The following is a 24,540-nucleotide window of genomic DNA, read 5'->3' as shown; positions in this document are numbered from 1 at the left end:
TTCATCAAGTATATCATTGTTTTTTTTAGTTTGTAACCATCAATTTCTTTGTAAATGCATCAAAAATGACCCTCGGGGCCTGGGTGAGTAGTGCCAAAATAGTGTGAATTTTGAGCCTGCACTGCTATGCTATAGAGTCCAAATTCGCACTATTCTGGCACAGCTTCCCCAGTCCCCTCCAGGAGTAATTCTGATGCATTAGATAAAAAACAAAGTAGTTTTACACATGATTAAAGGTGTTTTCATCTTGTAAATAACTGTTTCTCACAATTAGTGTACTTGATTTCTTTATAAAATGCATTAGAAATGACCCTCGGGGCCTGGGGGAGCAGTGCCAGAATAGTGTGAATTTTGAGCCTACACCGTCACTGTAGAGCCCAAATTCCCACTGTTCTGGCACAACTTTCCCATCCCTCTAGGAGCAATTTTGATGCATTGGATAAAAAATAATATATTTTTACACATGATTAAAGGTGTTTTTATCTTGTAAACTATTCTTTCTCAATCAGTGTAATCAACTTCATTACAAATGCATCAGAAATGATCCTAAGTGGTTGGGGGAGCAGTGCCAGAATAGTGCAACTTTTGAGCGTGCACCGCTGCTGCAAAGCCCAAATTCGCACTCTTCTGGCACAGCTTCCCCAGCCCTCTAGGAGAAATTTTGATGCTTTGGATGACAAACAATGTATTTTTACACATGATTAAAGGTGTTTTATCTTCTAAACTATTGTTTCTCTACAATCAATGTACTCAACTTCATTATCAATGCATCAGTGTACTCAACTTCATTATAAATGCAATAAAAATGATCTTGAGTAGCTAGGGGAGAAGTGCCAGAACAATGCAAATTTTTAGCTAGGGGAGAAGTGCCAGAACAATGCAAATTTTTAGCTAGGGGAGAAGTGCCAGAACAATGCAAATTTTTAGCCTACATCGCCTTTGCAAAGGCCGAATTTGCACTGTTCTGGCACAGCTTCTCAACCCTCAAGGAGCATTTCTGATGCCTTGGGTGACAAACTGGCACATGATAGAACAAACATGATGACACCAAGACATTGTAAGCGAAACTTGAAATTTAAATTATTATAAGGTTACAAATGAAAGCCAGATAGACTTGTTACAAAGGGGGGTTTGAAACAAAAGAGTTCCTTCAAGAAGCAGGTTAACATCTAAGACCTCTAGATCGTATCGCGCTCACCTTCGAATACACCAAGCTAGTTGCATGTCCTTAGCAGAAATTGTAATCCTCTTTGCATGTATTGTAAGGAGGTTGGTGTCTTCAAAAAGCCCAACAAGGTAAGCCTCGGCAGCTTCTTGCACTGCTTTCCCCTGCACAACACGGAACTCTGTTCTATATCGTTGGAGAATCTCCTTGACTGTGCAAGCGAAAGGGGTTCTTCTTATCAGCAACTCATCAATGTTCCTCTGATAAAACTTGATTTCTTGTAGAGTCCTATGCCCTTGGCGCATCCTTCTCCTTGGAGCTCTCTGTGTTGTGTTGGTGCATTGGCAAGGTTGGGAATTCCTTGGCTTGAAGAGCATGACCTTTCTACGCTTGCGTGCACTTGCAATAACCTACCCTTGATCTCTCTCATAGTCTGAATCCTCCTCCTCCTGCTACTGTGGTACATGTGTATCAAGTTCCTCCTGGGTAGGTAGGGGACCCTGTGTCCTGGTAGTAGGGTCTTGCCACTTGTGGTGGTATGCAATGTAGGCATGTTTTCACCAACCCAGTCGAATTGCTCATCATCGGTGTCTTTGTCTTGATCTCTGGGGTGGTTGCATCATCGGGTCTCCTTCGCGCATTTGCTCCCACTAGAAGGGCCTACATGTGTATGCGTTGGTGTTGCTGTGGGAGCAGGACTGGACTTTGGTGATCCCATTGGGCGTGTCCTAGAATCCCAGGGGTCATTCTCTTCCGTGTGGTGTCGCCAGTATATGGTGGTCATTGGGTGCCTTTTGCACTGTGTTTTGTGAAGGCATGGTAACACGTGCAGTGTTCTTGGCACATGCCATATCCATGTACGACTATGCCTACTATGCTAACGCGGTGAAGTGCTGGTGTCCTTACACGGGTGCCTACGTAGATCTTAAGCTCAAGCTCTCTAAAAAGTGAAATGAAAATGAAGTGAGTGAAGGAACTATTAATAGTTTTTTTAAGGGGAAAAAAAACCTAACTAAACTTATTTTCTTAGCCTTAATACATCTAGATTTGTGCTGGTGCATGCACAACCCAATGCCTTCCTTGTCTCCTCATTTGTGCACACCAAGCACCATGCCTATGGGGAGCATTGGTCTACAGCCATTCAAGCCGAGCATGACCTTTTACAGCCTTGCGTGCCTCTTGCGCAAGCTTTGATTGTTGGGCCCTCTCCCTAACCAATACCTTTCCAAAGGTTGTGTGATAAAACCAATTGAACATCTCTTGTAGATAGTTTGTATGTGTTCGTGCTGCACAAGCTCCACCTCCATGTCTTGTATTTTTAAAATAAACCCCTCTTACTTTATAATGTGATTTCTCCATCCCATGCGTACTCCATATGTCAAGTGATCCATACTTGTTTCATGAAATACACACCATGCGCATAAACTATGTGATGTATACATGATAATAAAATTTAATTAGAAAAAGTCTAGGTTAAAACACCAGTTTATTTTTTTATTGTACAACTTACCATATAGTGTGTTACTTTACTCTCTCCCCAAGCACCTAGCACACTTTTGGTGAATTCTACGATATGTTGTTGGAATGATGCTCGTTCTTGGGCAATTGTGCTACTTTGATTCATAATGCGAACCATGTTATTGAAATTTATCCAAAGCTGTTGCGCATATTTACAAGAGTTTGCATTGGACAATCTACATTTGTGGTGATTGCACAACACAGGTCTCTCCAGAGTTCCCAAGTCTTCTTTGAATTCTCTATGTTTACTGGCTTCTCCAAAAATCTCCTTGCCTTTGCTCCAGTCATGGAGACCTTTTGAGAAACCTCGTATGACATACAAGAGGCCTGCTTATTCACTTAGTGTGAATAAGGGCCAATTGTATATAAGGCAATTTCTCATAATGAAAAGGACACAGCCCCCTTTGTGGTATTGGGAGCTCTTCCCTTGTGCTTGTGAGAGAGTGAGGAGTGAGAGAATTCTAGAATTGTGCCTCTTTCATGCTTGTGTGTTTATGCTTATATGAGAGAGTGAGAGAGAGTGTGATTGGTCTATGTAATGGTGTGAGCGAGTCCACAGGTGACAGAGTGGAGGTGGAGCTTGGAGTTTGGAGCTTTACAAAGTGAGCTTCGAGGCCTCAAGGGACTTGAGATCAAAGCATTTGCAAGTACCCCACGATGGTTGTGTTCTATTGTTTATCCATTAGATGAATGTGTAGAGTTCTCTCTTGGAGGTGAGGCAACCCATAACATTTTTGGCGTTGCTGCCGAGGAAACACCTTTGTTTATTCCATACTCTTTGAGTTTCAGCTCCCATTGCATAGTATTCATTGTTGCCTTTGCATTCCAGTAGTGCATTGTGTGGAAATGAAAGAATAAGGTGTGTGTGGTTGAAAAAAAATTTATAGTTTTGATGTTGTGAATGTTGTGGAAAGTAGTTTAGGAAAGGATTCATTGGTTACTCTTGATAACTTTGATGTTAGCATCACAAAAAACAGCAACGTGCAGAAGCAGGTTGGGTGTTGTTTTCTTCTTTTTTTTTGAAATTCAAAAAATATCAAAAACATAAGGGACCATTGATTGAGCTAGGAACTTGCATTTCATTCCTTAGCATTGGCACAATCTAATTTTCATCATTTGGATAAGTATTATGCACCCAAGACTACAAATTACGGACGTGGAAAACTCCATGTGAAAGTGCAGAAAGTGGTTTACGACGTGAACCATTTTCCTACAATTTCATGCCGGGAGTCGCTCACAAAATTAGTGCTGGGATTTTCGTCGAAAATCACGAGATTACATTCCAAAAATAGAAACCCTTATCCTAACACCTCTGACACATGGTACAACCCGCCAAAAATTGGAGCACGTGAAAGTGCAGTAGAAGACTTTCACGGCGTGAACCATTTTCGAAGCAGTTCACGGCTTGAAACACTTTTTGTTTCACAACATCAAAGAAATCTTGTTGTTTCACGTGAAGACCAAAACTGACGGATTGACAAAACTAAGGCTGTGTGAGAGGCGGCTAAAGATGGGAATTTGACTGAAAGAAGGAATTTAATCTTAAGGAGGGAAATTGTTGAGCACATGAAAGTGCAGGAAAATAATTCACGACTTGAACCATTTTCCTGCAGTTTCATGACTTGAACCATTCTTTCACACGACGTGAACCAAGTCTTGTTGTTTCAGGACGTGAAACATTCTCTACTAATTCATGCCTCTTGAACAGAGTGATAGAATTGGAAATTGAATCAAATTGGTTTAATTAATAGCTTATCAAATCATACATACACGCACTTAATATCTAGAGAACGCATCGGAGACGATCTTACACCTGAAGGTAGTGCATCAAATCATCGAGGAACTTCCTATCAAAGAAGTGTGGGATCAAGACAATCCGCAAGCACACACTTGACCACCGCAGAAACCAGTAGTGAAGAATCCAGGGAAGAAGGGCTGAGATACGCTGGGTTTGGGGAAGGAGATAAACCACACTCCCCAACCAAGTCGAGTGGGATCATTGAGATTGCCTGGGGATTTTTTGGTCTCCAAACGTCTTGATGAAGAAGGAAAATCTACGGACATGGGTCCGTCGACCAGCGCCTAAACTCGGTCCAAGACAAGAAGTGCCATTCCAAACATTGAATTCTAGGCTGTCAAATACTGGCACCCCTAGAATTAGATGAGATATAGAAAGTGCAGTTAGGATGGGTCAAATATTCTTTCCCACCATCGAGGAAATGGAATTGGACCTCTAACAAAGTGAGGTAGAAGGACAACTCCGAGAATTGAGCTAAAGGAAACAAGAGCTTGATACTCGTAGGGCAAGAGCTAAGAGAAAGGAGACACGAAGTGTTAAAGAACCTGAAATTGCTACAGGAAGAAGCGATGGAGAAATTCTGAACTTGGAACCCATCAACAAGGAATCCAAAATGGAGGAAGGATTTACAACTAGAGAAGAAGAGGGTAACATAGCTAACTCGACTGTAGAAGTAGAGGACTGACTCTATACCAAGAAGGATATTGAGTTAATGATCAATCACCTACATTCTTACAAGACATGGAGCTCTTAATTACACAAAGACGCACATAGGCTACTATTGGGGAAGCCCACTAGGGTACCATACCTGGACCAGTGCATGAACTTGAGATACCTAGAAGAGCCAATATAGGTAGGGGATGAGGTCTAGGAAGGGGGGGAGCAATTCCCCAGAGACCTAGAAATGATCCATCCATGGACCTTAATGTAGCCACAAAGGGTAGACTTGTTAAATATGGTAGTAGAGATGGGTAGGGGGATGGTCAGGGAGTTAGGTTCTACTGTAGAACTCCGACCTTCCCAGATGAAACCCCATATCATCTCAAAACTTGTCCAAAAATTCTCTAGGGATGGAGATCCTTTCCAGCATGTAGAGATTTTTGAATCTACATGTGAAACCTGCGGACCGGTCAATGATGTGACCATGATACATGCTTTCTCGCTAACCTTAGATGGAAAAGCTCATCAGTGGTTCAGAACCCTTAAGCCTAAGGGCAAGGCTAACTTCACCAGGTTAAAGAATGTCTTTGTGCCCAGCTTTGTGTTGAGATATCGAGCTCATCTAGTGAGGTGGTAGACACTGACAAACCGCCTTGGGGATAGGCCCCACACTTACACCACTAGCATGGTTAGTGAGATCATGGGTGATATGCGGCCAGTGGGATGACAGGTTGTGTGACAGCCATTCTAGAGACTGGCATAATTATAGCACCAGTTCATTTAGTTGGGTTCACACTATAGAGAACCTAGTAGTATGTATTTGCATACATAGCAAAAGTTATGCAGGTTGTAGAGCCCACATGCATTGATGAGGCTGTTGGAAATGTGTGTTGGGAGAAAGCTATGGATGAAGGAGATGGATGTATTATATGGAAATGAGACTTGGGATTTAGTGCAATTGCCTAAAGGCAAGAAAGCCATTGGATGCAAGTGGGTGTACAACGTAAAACATAAAAGTGATGGAAGCATAAGCACGTGTACAAGGCTAGATTGGTAGCCAAAGGATATGCGCAGACATATGGCATTGATTATGAGAAACCTTTCAGCCCAATTGCCAAGATGGCAATAGTGAGAGTTGTGATAGCAGTGGCTGCGTCAAAGCAATGGTCTTTATATCAGATGGATGTAAAGAATGCATTCTTGCATGGGGATTTACAAGAAGAGGTGTATATGTTGCAGCCACCTGGTTATGAGGATGTGAGTCACCCCGAGCATGCTTGCAGGTTGAAGAAAGCCTTATATGGCTTAAAACGAGCACCAATAGCATGGTCTGACAAGATTTATGAATATCTTGTCACTTTTGGCTTTCATGTAGCCAATGCAGATTTCTCGTTGTATGTGAGACACAGTGATAGAGGGGTTGTGCTTGTTGTCGATATAGATGACCTGATCATTACAGGGGACCATGATGCAGAGATCTTTGATGTAAAGATCTTGCTTAGATAGAAGTTTGAGATGAAGGATCTAGGGGAGCTCAGATATTTCTTGGGCATTGAGATGATTAGGTCACCACATGGTATTGGATTACTGTAGAGACAGTATGGCTTGGACATGTTGTCCAAGTATGGTATGATAGGCTGTAAGCCTATCTCAGTGCCATTGGATCAGAATGGCAAGTTGAGTGTAGTTTCAAGAGAGATTTTGGAGGACCTTACTATGTATAGTTGCATAGTAGGAAGCTTGATCTACATGACGATCACCAGGCCAGATTTGAGCTATGTTGTTGGGTTGGTGAGTCAGTTTATGCAGGTTTCTTGAAAGCTACCTTTTCATATTGTGTGTACTCTTATCTTTGTATATGGTGTATTGAGTGTTGTGTGAAGAAGAAGAAGATTTTAAGCCTCTCACATTTTGTGCTCTCTTTTAGGGTCTTGTGAGTGTGTGTGTGCTTGCAAGAGCTCAAGCTCTCTTCTCCCTTACATCTTTTCACTTTGCACGTAGTGGTGACAGATGGAGTCCTATGGCACAACTACATATGTCTCTCGTCTGAAACACTTGAATTCAAGATGCAAACTTTGGGAAAGATTGATAGATGATCAATTGTTACCTTGTTTCGGGAGAGGAGTTAGAGACCATAAAATGCATAATTTCCCCCGGGCTAGCTACTCTTGATCCATGCTGCAAGTTGGCAATCGAATATGAAGATAACATGTTAGAATTGCCGTAACCCGAGGATGTTAGAACGTATGCAGAGCAACCACAACTTCGCGTATCTCAAGTCACCAAGAAATTGGAACTCGAAGCAAGCAAGTCGGACATATGACTGTGGATCAACCTTGGAGACTTAGACCAGGGAAAGCAAGGAGAACAACCAGTAACCCCAAAGGGGGTTGGTGAGTATCCCAATGCCAACGAAGAAATAAGGAAGCTAGAAGATGCCAAAGTCTTAGTCGAAGAGTACCAACAACTTCATGAAACTAAGCCAAGGGCCAGTTGAGTAAGGGATACCATCTATCCACCATGAGATGAACTACCCCGGAATAGGGTCTTAAACATGCCAACCCCGATTCCGGAAGGAACTGAAGAGGACTCCCAACCAAACACAATGACTAGAATGTTTGAGGAAAAGGAGTTGGGGGAATCTATTCATTTCTTTCCCTTGGAAGAGTACGAGACCCCTCGATGGGAAGAACACTTTATATCAAAGGAACCCAGGGATATAGGGAGCCTCACGAGGCAGCTGTACTATCCACACCTATCTAGATGCCCTTGGTGAAACTGTTATGCAATTCACCCACCTTATGAACAGATGTAAAAGAATGAGTCAAGGGAAGACTAAGGCCAACCTGTCGATAATATTGATGAGGCTCTGCCACCCTTGGCAAAAAGACCGTTGAAGCATACAAAGGGAACGCGAGTCATTAAAATACCAGTTAACCGACTCGGACGCTACTATGAGAGTGACGATACGAACGCTACCATCCCGATTCATCATAATGAATACCAAGCACCTGTTTTAAAAAGAGCACAACTAATCGTTAAGATGGCTGATGGAACATCTTCGAGACCCATTGGGCTCTTGGAAAATGTTAAGTTTATACTTTTTACGTTTTGCTATCATCATACATTTGTGGTCATGGACTTCCTATGCCAACCTGATACATATGATATAATATTGGGACAACCCTTCATGAGGGAATCCAAATAGGTGCATGATTGGGCCTTGGACCATGTATATGTATGCAGGGACTCACAAATCTTAAAGATTGATCTAAGAGCATGGAAAGCACACCCCATGGAAGGGAAATTGTTTGGTAATGACTCGGTCACAAATGAAGCGAACCGCATCCTTAAAAATATGCAAACCTACAGATGAGGAGACCAAGAATGAGGAGGAAACGAGAATGTATGCATCATTAAATCCCCTTGACTTCAACAAAAATTGGATGCATGTGTTGGCTACCATTGATGTAATGCAACCCAAGGGAACCCATTATTTGGAATCTGCAAACCGTCCCCATGAGTTCTATCTGCATGGTTAATTGGCAAACCATGGATGAGGAATCAGGAGGGGAAACATCACGTACAGAAGATAGTATGGGACACGAAGCCATACCAGTGCTCAATGCCTCAGACGATGGCGGAGACAGAAATGGTACCTAGCACGACGAAACGCCCTACAGCAAAGTAGACCTACGAATGCCCAATGGTTGAGATACCTTGAGACTACAAGGGTACATGATGAATTCTCAAAGGATTGGGGCGAAGAGTTGAGCAAAATATCATTGGAAGGGAGGCACCAAGAGAAAATCACCCTTCAAGAAACTGATACACCCAAACTTACAAAAGCGTGATGCCAAAAACGCAACAAATCCTTGACAGAGGCAGAGCGTGAGGCCAAGAAAATCATGGCAAAGGCCGAAAAGGACCATAAGGATAAAACAGATGGGCTTTGAGTGCCCGACCATTTCAAGAACTATACAGTGGATGATCGAAGAGTGGCCTGGCTAATAGCCACTAGGGTAAAAGAGGAAGGGTTTTCGACTTGCGAAACTAAACACCAAACATGTCTTGGAAAGAGTGGCTGTGGGAGGGAAGCGTACAGCTTCTTAGATGGGTTTTTCGGGTACAATCAAGCGTCCATAGCACCAGAAGACTAACATAAGATAGCCTTCGACATTTTCTTACAAGGTCATACCATTCGGTCTCAAAAATGCCCCGATGACCTTTCAACGATTGATGTGCACAGCTTTTAAGGACTACTTGCAAAAGTGGTTGGAAGTGTTTATTGATGATCTATGTGCACATTCTCGATGGGAAGGTCATTTGACCTACCTGAGGAAAGTGTTTGAACGCTGCCGATTATATCGGATATCATTAAACCCCTTGAAGTGCCAATTTTGGGTCAAGCATGGTGTGATACTAGGGCACATAGTCTCAAAAAATGGTATATCCATAGATGATAGCAAGGTCAAACTGATCCTAGAGCTACCACCGCCTACCAAACTACAAAGGAGTCCAAAGGTTTATGGGTCATGTGGGTTATTACCGACGCTTCATCATATTTTATGTTGAGATAACCAGACCCTTGTATAAACTTCTCATTATCTTTGAGTGAAACAAGGAGTTTCAAGAGGCTTATGATCATCTGAAGCAAGCCTTGGCAAGTGCACCCATTTTGCGACCCCCCAATTGGGATCCATATTCCACGTACACATCGATGCGTCAAATTTTGGTATTGGTTACGTGCTATCCCAAGCTGATGAGTTCAAATTGGACTATCGAGTTTTCTTCACTAGTCATCAGTTGAATGATGCAGAGTTGAACTATACCACTACAGAAAGAGAAGGATTGGACATGGTCTACGTAGTCAAGAAATATCGACATTATCTCTTGGAAAACAAATTCATATTTTTTGTAGAACATCAAGCCTTGTTATATCTAGTGAATAAGCCTTGCACCATGGGAAGAATCACACGTTGGCTACCATTGTTATTGGAATTTGACTTTACTCTCACAATGGTAAGGAAGGGAATAGAGCATGTGTTGGCCGACCACCTATCCAAAGTTCCAAATGGAGAACCGGCAACTCGTGTTGATGATGACCTTCTTGATGCTTGTCTATTCAAATTGGATATGTTACCTGAGTGGAGCGAAGATATGGTACCTTCTTGATGCTTGTCTATTCAAATTGGATATGGTACCTGAGTGGAGCAAAGATATCTCAGAGTATTTGGTTTATGGCTTTCTGTAAGATGTACCCTTGAACAAGGATTAGATGCGGAGGCTTATCAAGCTTGCGGCACCATATCAATTGATTATCGAAGAATTGTATAGAGTGGGCAAAGACAATGTGCTCAAACGGTGCATAAGAGAGGATGAATTCGTGATCATACTGGAAGAATCTCATTCGGGAATAGTAGGCGAGCATTTTGCTAGAGAAATGATAGCTTGAAAAGTGCTCCAAGAAGATGGACTCTGGTGGCCTACGTTACATTAGGAACTCAATGGAGTCTTTTTGGGCCCTTTAATTTGCCATGAGGTTATGGAAACGTTTAACTTTTTGACAAATAGGAGCCTGCCATGTAAGCAAAAACCAATGGTTTGTAAGAGAGGTGTAAGAGTGGTCAAAGGGTGCACTTTTTTTCCCAAAAAGGGGAGGGGGCAATTTTACAATTTTCGGACCTCCATAACTTCTACATACAAGCTCCGATTTGAGCGGAGATTACAGATCCGTGATCTACGCATCAAGAGCTTTCCATAGATATGTTACATGATATGGTTTTATCCGCTAGATTTTAAATTCCATTTTTTCCCCAAAATTCAAATTCTAATAAAGTAGCCGTTTTGAGGCTTCAAATTAGAAAACGTTTCTTCTTAAGAGAAAAGGTTTCTCCCTTAAACTGCCAAATAAAAGGGCCCAAGCAGACTCCATTGAGTTCCTAATGTTCGGGGATGCCATAGAGTTCGTCAAAAGAGGCAAGGAATGCCAATGTTTCGTTGTTTCTCAACAAAAAGACAAAATGCCACTAACCCCCATAATCGTAAGTCAACCATTTGAAAAATGGGGGATAGATTTTGTGGGGCCGATTAGTCCAGCGGCGCATCCATCCCAAGCCTGCTACATAATCGTAAGCCACGCACTATTTCACAAAGTGGGCAGAAGACAAAGCTTCAAAGAAAGCGGATGCACGAACAACTGCAAAATTTGTATATGAGCAAATCATATCAAGATTTGGCTGCCCCCTTAGAATTGGTGAGACTGATCACGGTCACATTTCATCAATGAGGTGATTAATCGTTTACTTTGCAAGATTCTTGGTTATCCATCGAAAATCATCCCCTTAGTACCCACAAGCCAATGGTCAAGTAGAAAGTATCAATAAGATTTTATGTACCATTCTGACAAAACATTAGAAGAAAATTGAACAAATTCGGAGCATAAGCTGATAGCAGCCCTTTGGGCCTACCGCACATCATATAAGGAAGCGACAAGATATACTCCTTTTCATCTAGCTTATGGTATTGAAGCGATTATGCCCATGGAATACCTAATCCCAATCTTAAGGATTGCTGTGCAAGAGCATTTGATTCAGAATGCATTAGCGGAAAGGCTAATAGACGTGGAAAAACTGGATGAGACCCGATTGATAGCATCACATGGGCTCATAGTCGAAAAGTTACACAGGAAAAACATTGGTTTGATAGAAACCTCAAATAAAAAGAATTAAAAATATGGGACCTTATCCTAATGTATGGTGTAGGAAATGCCAAGAAAAAGAAACTTAAATACCAAGGTCTAAGACCATTCCGAGTATCGAAAATCACACCTCAAGGGTCTGTCCGAATTGAGATAATTGACGACATCCAAATGGAATGCTATGTCAATGGAAGTAAACTGAAAAAATATTTTGGACCATTAATCCAAGAGATGCTCTTGTAAGAGAACCTCTTTAAATAACAGAAACAATTAGCAAAAGAAAAGATCCAGCAAGCGCAAGATGAGGCTAAGTCTCGGCAAGCAAAAGCTAAAATGCAGAAAGGCCTGATTCATCAACATGGCGTCCGTAACCCTTGAGGATGAAAGGGACCTAAACATTGAGCCACGAATCAAGTTGGAACTCACAACAGCTAAAGGCATTGCAACAAGTGTTGCATTAATAGATACAGGATCCAGCCCACAATCTAATCTCATATAATACTTTGATAGCTTTAGGAAGACCACACCTTGAACCCACGAATGCGCAAGTTCGTAGTGTCCACCTAACAACCACAAAGGACAAAGGGTATTTAAATGTTAATATTTCCATCAGTAATAATCCCTTGGTTGGAAAGGTGTTTGTGATGCCTACAGGTACAATGGAGGAGGAGATGATCTTAGGACGATCCTGGATCTATGCCAGCAAATGTAATATTCAACAGGAAGAAAGAACAGCATCACTGAGCATCAGTGAAAAGGTCATGTCCATACCATTATGGACCTCAGCAAATCAAGGAAAACAACTCATCAATGCAGAAGCAACACCTCAGAAAATAGAATCTACACCCTTTGTGTTAAATGTGCCTACACAATACCCAACATACAAGGGCATACCTAAATGGGTGCCTAATAATCAACTCAAGGATCAACGAGAGAGGAATGAGACAATGAGTAATAAACGTATTCACGGGAAGACCCAATTCAAAAGTTGGACATTGCCAGCACCTACTAAGTGGCAGAACTTTAAGCACTTATAGAGGCCTGATGATTGTCGTCATCAACAATGGGTCCGAGAAGACCTACTACGAGCACAAGGCTACTATCAAGGAAATACAACAATATGGGTACCCAAACCAAAGTCCATGGTCAAAACCACAACAAGTTCTGCAATGTGCCTGTTTTTGTGCTCAGTAACTCCATTTTGCTATGGAGCCTTATGTACATGTAAATTGTCTCTGAATGCCATTCTTTTGTAAGAATTCAGACAACTCGTTGGAGAAGTATTCTCCCCCTCCATCTAACCTCAGGCACTTCACATGCTTTCCTGTCTATTTTTCAGCCACCATAACTCTGAAATTCTGAAAATGAGTAAACACTTCACTCTTCTCCTTCATGAAGTATACCCACACTTTTCTCCTTCATGAAGTATACCCACACTTTTCTCGTGTGGTCATCATTGAATGTTACGTAGTAGTACCTACAGCCACCCATAGGCAGAGTCTTTGCACGACCCCATACATCTGAATGCACAACATCTAGTACGTTTTTGCTCACATTTTTGTCATGTGGAAATATATGTTTTGTTTGCTTTCCAAATTGACATGCTTCACAAACTTTCTGCATACCTTCAACTTTAAACTTAGGCAGCCCTGCCACATTTTATTTAGTCTGCATAGACTTCATTGACATGCCCAATTCTCTTATGCCAAATGTCTATATCTGCAACAACTCTTGAACCGTTTTCAAACATTGCAGTACTCACTCTTCAAGCATATTCACATTCAATGTAAACATTCTGCCCACTCTGTTGCCTTTTGCAACCAACCTGCACTTATCTTTGAAGTCTTCTACATAACAGCCATTAGGGTTAAATCGAACTTACAAACCCTTCTCAATCATCTAGCCAACTAAAACTAAATTCTTTGTAATATTCAGAACATGAAGTACATCTGCAAGGTACTTCACTTTACCATCCTGTATAGACAATGGCATATCTCCAACATTGGCAATGAGATGAGCAGTGTCATCTCCTGTTTCAACAAAACCTGGTCTTTCAAGAATCTCCATTTCCCTAAACCACTCACCATGACTTGTCATGTGGTTCAAAGCACCTGAATCAACATAACATACATAATTCTTACATGCTACTATATCATTTCCAGACACAGCATTAACCACATGTTGCATAACAAACAACCTCTCATTATCCTCGTTATTTCTGCTAGAGGATTCATAGTTGTTCTGCTGCACTTTTCCATTTCGCATGTCACTCTGCTTCTTATCATAATCTGTCTGCACAAGCCCAGGCTTACCACAATAAAAACAGCCTCATGTATCATTGTGTTGCCTTTGCCAATTACCATGACCTGGTTGACTCCCCTTGCCGCTAAACTAGCCTCTTCCACCTAAATGTTGTTGTTGTGAATCCTGGGACTGTTGCCTCTAAGCTAGCCGTAATTTCGATTACCTGTTCGGCCACTACCTTGGCCACATCCACGACCTCTACCTCGTCCTCTATCTGAACTTCTGTAGAAGGCCTGCTGCTCTAAATTGTTTTTGTTTTGTGAAGACTGTTGATCTTCACTCAAGTTCTTCTCTTCAATGATCAACATTGACACCAAATCTGTGAAGTTGGGAATGTTCTCCCGAGTTTGATAGATGTCTTAAATGCCTTATATTGTGGCCCGAGACCACGTAGACATACTTCCACCTTATCATCATCATCCACATAAACACCAATTGATGCAAGGGGTTCCACAATGCCCTTGATCTTCAAAGCATAATCATTCACGGACATATTCTTCTTCTCCAGAGTATGAAGCTCATTCTTCAACTGAATCTTTAGTGCCTTGGTATTAGTTTCATACAACTTCACCAAGGTGTCCCATGCCTCTTTAGGTGACTTGGCATCCTGTATATGCCCAATCATAGTATCATGTATGTTGATAGAAAGCCAATACATGATTTTCCTTGCTCCTTGATTCCAATCCTTGCACTCTTTTATATCTGCAGCAGTAGCAGTTGGATTAATCTCTGGTATCTACAGTGCCTCCTCATGTTCACCTTCAATGTAGTCCCAATAACCTTTTCCCATCAAGAAACTGGTCAATTTAAACCTTCAAACATGGAAGTTGTTCTCCTCAAGGTTCTTTGCAACAATCTGGTTTATTCCATCATTTGACATCTCTTTTGCAACACAAATTTACCAACAACATCACTTTTACTTGACCTGGAGAACAAACTGTTGTATTCTCTACAGCGGTACTGTACTGCACAGACATAGATTAAGCAACATAATTAGGGTAGATTATACCACACTAAGAACTCCATAAGAGAGAGAGAGAGAGAGAGAGAGAGAGAGAGAGAGAGAGAGATTGCACACTCAACACTCAATTCTATTGATTGCATTCACAATGAATTATACAATGATATAGACTTTCCAGCCTTATCCCACTTTACACATCATCATTCATGTGGCAACTCCTTTTCCACTCTTTTGGTCAACATTCACACACCATACAATATTACATGTGGCATTCTTATCTTACCACAATATCTTGCACATCTACGGTGCTTTCCCACATACACACATCACCATGATTACATCTCTCAACACCCCCTCTTAATCAAGGTGTTCCACGACTCAACCATCACCCATATCAATGTAGCACTGCACAACCGTAATTGCTACCTCTCAACACTCCCCCTCATTGATACATTGGAGTGTACATCAACCAACTATGTGTGCGCATGTCTACCATCTTAGACACCTAGTACATTTTGAGCCGACTCGCTCACAGCGAAACCACTGAGTCCGATTTGAACAAAGAAGTTCAGATGGAAACCAACCCATGCACATGCACCTCACACGTGTATCACTCATGCACACATCATGACAACCATTTCGAGCTTCTCGATGAGCTTGGGCAAGGCAACCCTCATACCAATGGGTGATTAAAAAAATTTTCATTTTGAGCATATAAGCTTGGGCAAGATTGCCCTCATATACATGGCTGAAACAAATACAATGCCTTTTGGTCGAAGCTGGGTAGTGGACCCACATAAGCCAATCTTTTCTTGTGATTTCATGGTGATTCTCATTTTACAAAAGAATAGCAATGGGTGCACGAGAATTTTCTTAAATAGGTAGTTCACCATATGAATAAGCCTTGAAGGCTTTTCAAAGTTTTTTTTTATGTTGTGTGAATAAATCCTTAGATGATGCAAAGGCTATACCATACAAACATCCCCATACCTCTCCTTGACCTTCCTCAATGTTTTGGGCACTATCACTCCGCCTGGAAACAATAGCCAATTGCCTAGAATGGGCCAACCCCTTGGCTCGGGCGGCATCGTCAGCCTTTTGCCATCGCAAAACCACCAGGCAACCGCCACTGCCACCACAACTGCTAGCGTTGCACAAGCAAGCATCTAATTGACACATCATAGCTCCCCTCTGAGATTCCCACATTTCCCATCTCTCTTTTGCTGCTCTGTTACCCGAGTTTGCCAAACTTGTAATCTGAGCTAAACATTCTAGACTACTACCTTGCGACTACTACTTCTTCTTCTTTTAGCTTCCAGCCTACACTTCTGTAGTGTTGCTCTCTCTCTCGTACGCTGAGTAGCCTCACCTTCATTCATGGAACTCCTCACCATGTCGATTGCGGTGGATTTGCATGCTAAGAGAGACATCATGCTTGAGGGAGCCCCGCCTCCTCATTGCACGAACCCGCTACTAGTTGTTGCTAATATTTCTCTTGTGCTCTTGACCTTCTCCTTGTGGTGGGATGTCAACATAGCTCTATAGTTGCATCCTTTCTTAACACAAAACCACTCTCGTTGCACGCTTCTCTTTGCAGTAGCCTCTTGCAATTGTCAGACCTTCTTTAAGAGGTTTACATAGCCATCATCATGGCCTATTGTGGCTCACTATTGAACTGACAATTCGCATGCTTCTCTTCCTTGCATGCAATGCTTCCAAGGTTTCTTTCATAGATTTCTTTTTAGAAACCAAAGATGCCAAAACCATTGTGTAAGCCGTCCATGGCTTCCACACCATTTTTCTCATCTTCCATGAGAAACTTGAACTAACACATGTCCAATTTTGGTGTGCTTAATATGGGCTCCATCCTCAGCCCATGACTGCTTATCCCTTGCTTGGACAAGTTTGCACCTTCTCATGCTTTTTGGCTAAGTGCAAAGAACCATAGGATTCACAAATCCCAACATCGCAACCCTTTTCAAATACGAGCATTCTTCCATGCTCAAATACCAAATTAGAGGCAAAATCACCAAAAATACCTTCACAAATCTCCTTGGCAGCTTCCTTGATGACACTGAAGACTCCATAGTCTTCATACTTGTTGCCTGAAATCTCCATTTTCAGCTTCTTTGATGAGTGACCATGCTGCAAAACTCCCATTTCAACTCTCTTGGGCAGCTTATATGCAACCTCCTTGTTGCAAATCTCCTCTCAAACTTGAGAATGGTGGCTCCAAATCTCTCTCAAATCCTCACAAATGCAAATCCAAATGATAATATGAGTGTGCATAATTGTTGTTCATAATACTGAAAATAATGCTTAATCAAAAGAACACATAACCAAGAAATCTATATATAAATATTCACCATGATGAAGAGCCCACCCAAGCTCTGATACCATAAAGAGAATGTGGGGGAGAGGGAGAGCTTCAAACCCTAGCAAGCAAACACACACACACAAGAGAGAGATGGATAGCTGAATTTTCTTCTATCTTCTCCTTCTCTACTCAATCAACATAACATAAAGATAAGAGTACACAGTATATGGGTTAGTACTCAACTACTACAACATACAAGGGTCGGTCCATAATGTGAACCCGACTAAATGAGCTAGCGCTATAACTATGCGAGTCTCTAGTAATCCAAAATGGCCATCACACAGCCTGTCATCCCACCACTGGTGGCCGCATATCACCCATAATTTCACCAACCATGCCAGTGGTGTAGATGCGAAAGCTATCACCCAGACGGGTCATCAATGTTCACAGTAGCACTAGTTGAGCTCGATTTCTCAACATGTGGGGTGCAATGTCAACCTTCAGGAGGTGGAAGACCCTCCTTATTTCATTATGAGCCATGCTTTATAGCCTAAATCCCCTCCATCAATTTTCTTGCTTGTTCCCATCTCCACTCTGGATTGGCCAACCACATCGAGAGAAAATCTGGCTCGGAGCTTGCTCATAAGTGATCTGAAAAGAAGGTGGAATCACCTTGCTATGTCAAATTGATCGCCTATTTAGGGTGGGTTGTTCACGCATGCCTGTTGTGAGGTGAAAAAAAGAAAGAAAGACCTGCCTCTATAGCCCTTCCACCTCGCAAACTTGGAATAACACACACGAACGGGGGCACCACCAGCCACCGGCTGGAACACTTTCACACTTCACCACCCAACCCATGCTAGACAGACAGCATAAAAACAGGGGCACCATAGACAAGATAAACACCCAGCAATATATTTCCAGTCAAAACATTTTACAAGCTTCTCCCGACACAGAAGCTTTACTCACACAACTCACAAACACAGGCTCAGACCTGACAGCCGAGGATACACCACATCCCTGATCACCACGAACCTCTTGCCTGCCTGCTGTACCAGCCACACCAGAAAGAACCCGGCCACTCTCACTTCAGAAGGCGCCCACACCAGCTAACCCTCGAGTCCTCTGCGACCCATCACTTCTGCATGTGTTGTCAGCAACAGCTTCACTAATCATCTCTCTCTCACTCTCTCTGTGCTGATCCTCTGTCAGCCTCGCAACAAACCCAGGCAGCTTATCTGCCTTGCTACCGGCCCACTACCAAGCAGCAACACTTCTGCATCCAACACACACAAAAACCCAAGGCTCCCTCTCTGGTCAGCATCCATGCACTGCCTGCAATCATCGCCCACACAAGACCAGCTACTCTCACTAGAAGGCGCCCACACCAGCTAACCTTCACTCAGCAGCTCCCACTCTCTGTATGTCGTGACCAGCAGCTTCACCAACCACCAGAGCCTCTGCACAATCCTCAGCACCACGAACCACTGCTCACCGCAGCATCACCAGATATCTAGCCCAAGCCACATCACTCCATCCTTCCCTAATAGCAGCCCTCTCTGCTGCTTCAATCATCAACCCATACTATCACGATCACCCAAGAGACCTGCAGCCTCTTCTGTACTGTCACCTCTGTCCGCTTCACTCGGCACCCTACTCTGTCCAACTGTCCTGTCTCCTAGGCGGCGCACACCAGCCAGCCTGTCCACACTAGCAGCTGCACCCCACTTCACTCCCACTCGAGCTACATGCTCTTGCTGTCCACAAAACTCCAAAACCCAACAGCTCCATGGCACCTTCCACTTCCGGCTTCAGCTCTCTCTCCGCTTTCGAAGCCACTGCCCACCATCTAGGCGACCTCTCTTTTGTGTCTGCACCACTACACTCGAGCCTGCAGCCACACTTGACTTTGTCTCACCTTTGTGCTTCAGCTACGCCAGCCCACACGACCAGCTACCTTGCGCCAAGCAGTCACCTTTGACGCCTTCTGCACCCACTTCATCTCTGCAAGTCGGCAGCCCGTCAACCAGTCGAACAGCAGCTTCAACGACCTGGCGCCCTTTGCTGCTCCTACCTCTTGTTTCTTAGCTGCGCCAGAGAGCCCCTCTGGCCTCTGTCATTCCTTTGACCTGCACATCCACCCCACTTCATGTACCTGCAGCCCTTCAGCCAGCTTCGCTCCTCAGCTGCGTTCCACTTGCGCTGCAGCACACGCCCAAGAGCCCCAGCACACGCCCAAGAGCCCCCATCTGACACACGCTCCTGGCCTTCTCCACTCCTTGCAGCTGCGCCCACAGAGCCTCACCCACGAAACAAAGCGACCTTCTCCTTTTATCTATCTGCAGACAGCTGCCCTCTCGCACACAATCCGCCAGCTTCTACAACGTCCCAGAAGATGCGCTGGCACCGTAATAAAGCTCCACGGTTACTTTGCTTTTTTGGCCATTTAATATTATATATATATTTTTATTTAAGAGACGGCCACCCCAAATACCTTTACACACAAATTGCTAATGGTTGCATTGGGCCATCAATCATTAAAAAAACTCCACGCTTTCCACACACCTCTTTCTCAAGGTAACACCGGCCCTCTGATTGTTTAATGCCCATGCCTCCGTACACATTCCAAATACAGCCTTTCGATGCCCATTCTTTTTCTTGGACGCGCACACACTTCAAGCGGCTAGACGGCTGATATTACCTCCATAAGACCTCGTTCCACATAGGCTTCAAAACAAAACCATCCGCAAAATCACTCTGCCAATGCATTCACAGGCAAAACCTTCACACACGCCACGCATCCATATGTACATTGACCAAAAAGACCTCTCAAAAAAACGCCTGACATACTTTGCCACCCCCCCATCTGCTAGAGCCTTCATGCTCAGGAGCATTCAACAAATCAGTTGCTATCCACCAGGATCAAAAGGGAACATCTGTAACTGACTATCCCAGTCCCCAGCATCCGTGAAACACCATGGCTGCATCACTGCACACCAAACATCAACCATATAAACCACAACATCACTCACGTCCACTTCATCCACAACAAACCTCCCCGTCTTCAAAATCTGTGGCATTCCAGCATTTAGCATTCCATCCATCAACACCTGTGAAGGCCAGGTTCCAGCATCTTGACCTTTATCCACATCAAAATCCACATCCTCTCCAACAGCAGTATCCACCAGCACTTCCAGCTCCAGTGGTTCAGGCATCTCTTCACAACCATGCAGCTCAACTGGTTCAGAATCCCTGTCATCCTTGGACCTTGCCTTTAGCATCTCAGCAATCCGCAAAGAAGCCTTAGTTACACTCTCAACCATATCTACATCCATCTCCACCTCTGGCTCCTCTTCATCCAGGCTAGCAATTTCCCAGATATCATCCTCAAGCACAATGCTCACCTCACAATGCTCTTCATCAGCCAAATCCACATACATGTCTTCGTCAGTGTTGCCAACCCCCCAGGTATCATCGTCCACAGACTCCCCAGCACCTAATGCATCAAATGGAACAATATCCACATCATCCATCGCAGGCACCATATCACCATCGAGCTATCCCAGAAAATCCATAATGATAGGATCTTCCTCCACACTCTCCACATCCGTATCACAAACCATCTTCACTTCACCACAAGTCTCTACCCCATCCTCCTCCCTTGCAGAATCTAGCTCCTCTTCCTCCTTATCATCAGCCAATCCCAAGGCATCATCCTCTTTGCTTCCATGTGTATGCATATCATCCAGATCCAAATGATCTCCAATAGAACCTTCCAAATCACTGTCATGAACAGCCATGACGTCCCCATCCACCAAAGAAGAATCCACTGGAAACTTCTTATCTGCACTTTGCTCCTTCACCTGCTTTTCATCCACCTTCACCTGCTTTAAAAACTTTGGAAAAAAATCAGAAGGCATATAAAACATCCCCCTTTGTACCTGTATCGGCCTTTGAGGCTCCTGTTTAATCCAACTTTGCATAGGACTCTTATCCACCTCAACCAAATTTACCTGCATATCCCTTGCAGACACAACACCTTCATATGGATAAATACCCATCTCCATCTGCTTCAAAACCTTGCCTTCCTTTTCCCTAGCAACCCTAACTGCATCATCAAATGACCTGGGATTCTTTAACTCAACCCTGACCTTTAAATGGGGTAACAAACCATCAACAAACAAACTTTTCTTCAGAAACATTGGAGGAACTTCCTACTTCAATGTCATACACCACTTACCCCACAAACATGTAAATGCCTGCACAAAATCATCCAGTGATTGCCCATGTACCTGCTTCAAGATGCTCAACTCCTGCCAAAGCACACTAGAATCCTCTGCTTGCTGAAAACGCTCCAAAAGACCTTCCTTCAACCTGTCTAAGGTCAAGATACCAGCATCCTGTGCTTCAAAATCCCTCAGCCAGCTTCGGGCATCTCCCTTCAAAAAAATCCTTATCAGCTTCAGAACCTGCTCTTCATCCGTGACATATTTGCTAATGCATGCCAACTCCATCTGCTCCAAAAAGTCAACCACATCTTCACCCTTCCTGCCATGAAACTCCGGATAGGACCACATCCTGACAACCTGTATCAATCCCTGAGCTATCCTCAGTGGGGGCACCAGAAGGATGTGAGGTGAAAAAAAGAAAGAAAACCCTGCCTCTATAGCCCTTCCACTTCGCAAACTTGGAATAACAACACGAACAGGGGCACCACCAGCCACCGGATGGAACAATTCTCGCACTCACCACCCAACCCACGCCAAACACACAGCACCAAACAGGGGCACCATAGACAGAAGCAAACACCCAGCAATTATATTCCCAGATCAAAACATTCTCCTGACACAGAAGCCTTACTCACACAATCACAAACACACACTCACTCAGGCCTGTCAGCCTCGAGGATACACCACATCCCTGATCACCACGAAATCCACTCGCCTGCCTGCCATGAAACTTCGGATAAGACCACATCATGACAACCTGTCATTCCCTGAGCTCTCCTCAGTGGAACACACGCCCTTCTAGGCAAAGAACAACACCAGAGCGATCCTCAGTGGGGGCACCAGAAGGATGTGAGGTGAAAAAAAGAAAGAAAGACTTGCCTCTATAGCCCTTCTACCTCGCAAACTTGGAATAACACACACGAACGGGGGCACCACCAGCCACCGGCTGGAACACTTTCACACTTCACCACCCAACCCACGCCAGACAGACGACATAAAAATAGGGGCACCATAGACAAGATAAACACCCAGCAATATATTTCCAGTCAAAACATTTTACAAGCTTCTCCCGACACAGAAGCTTTACTCACACAACTCACAAACACAGGCTCAGACCTGACAGCCGAGGATACACCACATCCCTGATCACCATGAACCTCTCGCCTGCCTCTTGTACTAGCCACACCAGAAAGAACCCGGCCACTCTCACTCCAGAAGGCGCCCACACCAGCTAGCCCTCGAGTCCTCTGCGACCCATCACTTCTACATGTGTCGTCAGCAGCAGCAGCTTCACTAATCATCTCTCTCTCACTCTCTCTGTGCTGATCCTCTGTCAGCCTCGCAACAAACCCAGGCAGCTTATCTGCCTTGCTACCGGCCCACCACCAAGAACCAACACTTCTGCATCCAACACACACAAAAACCCAAGGCTCCCTCTCTGGTCAGCATCCATGCACTGCCTGCAATCATCGCCCACACAAGACCAGCTACCCTCACTAGAAGGCGCCCACACCAGCTAATCTTCACTCAGCAGCTCCCACTCTCTGTATGTCGTGACCAGCAGCTTCACCAACCACCAGAGCCTCTGCACAATCCTCAGCACCACGAACCACTGCTCACCGCAGCATCACCAGATATCTAGCCCAAGCCACATCACTCCATCCTTCCCTAACAGCAGCCCTCTCTGCTGCTTCAATCATCAACCCATACTATCACGATCACCCAAGAGACCTGCAGCCTCTTCTGTACTTTCACCTCTGTCCGCTTCACTCGGCACCCTACTCTGTCCACTGTCATGTCTCCTAGGCGGCCCACACCAGCCAGCCTGTCCACACTAGCAGCTGCACCCCACTTCACTCCCACTCGAGCTACATGCTCTTGCTGTCCACGAAACTCCAAAACCCAACAGCTCCATGGCGCCTTCCACTTCTGGCTTCAGCTCTCTCTCCGCTTTCGAAGCCACTGCCCACCATCTAGGCGACCTCTCTTTTGTGTCTGCACCAGCCACCACTGCACTCGAGCCTGCAGCCACACTTGACTTTATCTCACCTTTGTGCTTCAGCTATGCCAGCCCACACGACCAGCTACCTTGCGCCAAGCAGTCACATTTGACGCCTTCTGCACCCACTTCATCTCTGCAAGTCGGCAGCCCGTCAACCAGTCGAACAGCAGCTTCAACGACCTGGCGCCCTTTGCTGCTCCTACCTCTTGTTTCTCAGCTGCGCCAGAGAGCCCCTCTGGCCTCTATCAGCCCTTCGACCTGCACATCCACCCTCCCTTCACACGGGAGGCCCCACTTCCTGTACCTACAGCCCTTCGGCCAGCTTCGCTCCTCAGCTGCGTTCCACTTGCGCTGCAGCACACGCCCAAGAGCCCCCATCTGACACACGCTCCTGGCCTTCTCCACTCCTTGCAGCTGCGCCCACAGAGCCTCACCCACGAAACAAAGCGACCTTCTCCTTTTATCTATCTGCAGACAGCTGCCCTCTCGCACACAATCTGCCAGCTTCTACAACGTCCCAGAAGATGCGCTGGCAGCGTAATAAAGCTCCACGCTTACTTTGCTTTTTTGGCCATTTAATATTATATATATTTTTTTATTTAAGAGACGGCCACCCCAAATACCTTTACACACAAATTGCTAATGGTTGCATTGGGCCATCAATCATTAAAAAAACTCCACGCTTTCCACACACCTCTTTCTCAAGGTAACACCGGCCCTCTCAGTGTTTAATGCCCATGCCTCCGTACACATTCCAAATACAGCCTTTCGATGCCCATTCTTTTTCTTGGACGTGCACACACTTCAAGCGGCCAGACAGCTGATATTACCTCCAGAAGACCTTGTTCCAGACAGGCTTCAAAACAAAACCATCCACAAAATCACT

The sequence above is a fragment of the Cibotium barometz genome, chromosome 20 (assembly GCF_041138505.1).
Source record: "Cibotium barometz isolate CiBa-2024 chromosome 20, ASM4113850v1, whole genome shotgun sequence".
In the NCBI taxonomy this organism is placed as follows: domain Eukaryota; kingdom Viridiplantae; phylum Streptophyta; class Polypodiopsida; order Cyatheales; family Cibotiaceae; genus Cibotium; species Cibotium barometz.
The sequence above is the reverse complement of the archived record's forward strand: the minus strand, read 5'-3'. Positions refer to the sequence as shown.